Below are 3,283 nucleotides of genomic sequence, written 5' to 3' on the forward strand. Positions count from 1 at the left end.
GAGGTCTGACTTTTTATATTGCGCCGGAAGGATGGTGGTGGGTCACAGAAAAGGAGAAATTATTCTGTGTGGAATCCGATCACAACGATGTATTTGATTTGTAATAGTAGCCAATAAAAATATAACGAGTGGCCAGCTTACGTGGAAAGTTAAGACCCGACTCGTTTGTATTTTCGAGAGTAAATAATACGAGGCCTGCCCAGTATATACAATGAAAAAGGCGGAAAATTTTAACATTTTCCAAATTTCACATTTCGGCCATTCGCTCCATTTCTCCCGAGCTTGCAGCAAAAAACTCTCGCTGAATTCCTCCGGCAATCTCTTCTTCTCATCATGGACGCGGAAAATGATTCACCTGCAAAGAGAAAGGTGCGAAAATTCTTACATTGACATAAAATGAACTACGGAGATCTTTGGTATTCAACGCGTATTTGCTGAAGAAACCAAAAAATAAATTTAAATCATTCCGAGTAACAATAAAAGTTTAAATTTATCTCACCATTTTTGTTCTTTATGCGTATTTTCTTTGTACACAATGTGTATAATCTGCATAAATTTCACTTATTTTCTACGTATATGTTGAAGACAAAACCTAACATTTTAAAATAAGTACTTTTTATCTTTAAATCATAAAACTAAACTTCCAATAAAGAAAAACGATTAGTGTACCCTAAACCCTAGATTTTTGCTGATATTTTTCTCATCCTTTGCGTACATTGCGTATGGTATGCGTACCCATCGCGTATGGTATGCGTACACAACTCCTATGGTATGCGTACACGTTGCGTATGGTATGCGTACACGTTGCGTATAATATGCGTATTTTATTGCACTTTATATGCGTACTTATAATATGCTTCTCTAAATTAATTATAATTTCTTATTCTACGCAGATTTACGTCCGTCCTATATCATATAGATGCTATGTTTCGACTTTCAGAACAATGTGTGATACATTTTCAGAAAAATTGAAATGTTGAGTCCAGTGCAGGAAGTTTTTCTTCGAAAAAACATAAAGAAATATCTTGACACGTATGTTGTATTACTTGCGTACGGCTTGCGTACTCTATGCGTACTGATTGCGTATTTAATGTGTTTTTCTATGCGTACCTTATGCGTATTTTTTGTTTAAATATTTCAGTGGCATGCGTGTATTTGAATCTGGGAACATGATGATTTCAAGACGCATGATCGACGAAATATTATCAGACAGTTACCTGGACAATGACCATGTTGATGCTTTTGCCATTTTATTAAATGAGAAGGCTAAAATTTCACCAGATGAGTATCAAAAATATATATACATCTCACCCATGTATTGGATTAGTATACTAGTTTATTTTATATATAATTTTTTATTTGAACTATTTAATTCTTATATTTAATTTTTGCAGCATTACAAGGTTAAGGATGTAAAATCAGTATTGTTCCTCGAGCACATAGACTACAATTCTGTTCAGTCATGCAGTATTATAATTAATCCAATTATTCACGGACAGCATTGGACCCTTTTAGCTGGTTACATAAAGCAGAAAAGGTGGGAATTTTACGACTCTATACCCAACCCTATGCATAGAAGTATTGCTGTGAAGATAGTGAGTTTGATTCTAATCTTGAATTGTTTAAAAATTTCGTGATTATTTTTAAGTGACTTAATTCTATTCCATATATTGTTTAGATTGCAAGCTTAAATAAGGATTGCATAAAAAGCCTTTCGTCAAAATATCACTAAATGGAGTTTCAAGACAATGAAGAAGGTGCCAACTCAGACCAACAATACAGATTGTGGTATGTTCATTTGCAAATACATGGATAATATTGTTCGACAAAACAACTCTAACTGGCAAGAGAGAACGGATTGGCAAGAAAAAATGCAAAAATATAGAGCATAATTTGCATACGGATTATTTTGTGCTGTAATGAAATGAACTTTTCATATTTTAAATTTATGTACATAACTGGTATATTTTTCTTGTAATTAAGAAAGATTTCATGTGTTTTTAGCATCGTTTTAAAATGATTTGAGAAAGAATTCCTCAATAAAGGAGTGTTGAATATAATGTTTCTCACCATTGAACCTTCATTTAAATCGATTAAGAAATTTTTATTGTGGAAATTAAAGTACGCACTCTATACGCGAACCATACGCATTGCAGACGCAGCTCATATGCCGTATATACGCAGAAGACAGTTCATGGTTTTTTAATAAAAAATCAAATTAATTCGAATACAGCTCCTCATCAATAAAACCAGCAAGGAGCGTCGAATATAGGGTTTCCCACCATTGATCCTTAATTCAAATCGATTAAGAAGGTTTTCATTTAGGTATCCAAAATATGCATATTATACATTTCATACGCGTTCAGAATGCAGATCATACGCCGTCTATACGCATAAGACAGTTCTTGGTTTTTTGATAAAAAAATCAAATTAATTAGAATTTAATGTATTCGATGCATTCTTTCGGTATGAATCATTCAAATACTCATTCTAGCATCGTTTGAAAATTATTTGAAAGAAATTTCTCAATGAGACTTGTTGTTTGTGTACACCCTTGTGCTACACAAGTGATGGTTCTAGAGTGTGGGTGTTATGCTCATATGGTGGAGCATTCATTAGAGTATGTGGAGGGGAGTCAAATTAATTCGAATGCACCTCCTCATCAATAAAACCAGCAATGAGCGTCGAATATAGGGTTTCCCACAATTGATCATTAATTCAAATCGATTAAGAAGATTTTCATTTAGGTATCCAAAATACGCATAGTATACGCATTTCATACGCGTTCAGAATGCAGATCATACGCCATCTATACGCAGAAGACAGTTCTTGGTTTTTTGATAAAAAAATCAAATTAATTAGAATTTAAATGATTCGATGCATTCTTTCTGTATGAATCATTTCAAATACTCATTTTAGCATCGTTTGAAAATTATTTGAAAGAATTTCTCAATGAGACTTGTTGTTTGTGTACACCCTTGTGCTACACAAGTGATGGTTCTAGAGTGTGGGATTATGCTCCTATGGTGGAGCATTCATTAGAGTATGTGGAGGGGAGTCAAATTAATTCGAATGCACCTCCTCATCAATAAAACCAGCAATGAACGTCGAATATAGGGTTTCCCACAATTGATCCTTAATTCAAATCGATTAAGAAGGTTTTCATTTAGGTATCCAAAATACGCATAGTATACGCATTTCATACGCGTTCAGAATGCAGATCATACGCCGTCTATACGCAGAAGACAGTTCTTGGTTTTTTGATAAAAAAATAAAATTAATT

The sequence above is a fragment of the Dendrobium catenatum genome, unplaced genomic scaffold (assembly GCF_001605985.2).
Source record: "Dendrobium catenatum unplaced genomic scaffold, ASM160598v2 original_scaffold_171827, whole genome shotgun sequence".
In the NCBI taxonomy this organism is placed as follows: domain Eukaryota; kingdom Viridiplantae; phylum Streptophyta; class Magnoliopsida; order Asparagales; family Orchidaceae; genus Dendrobium; species Dendrobium catenatum.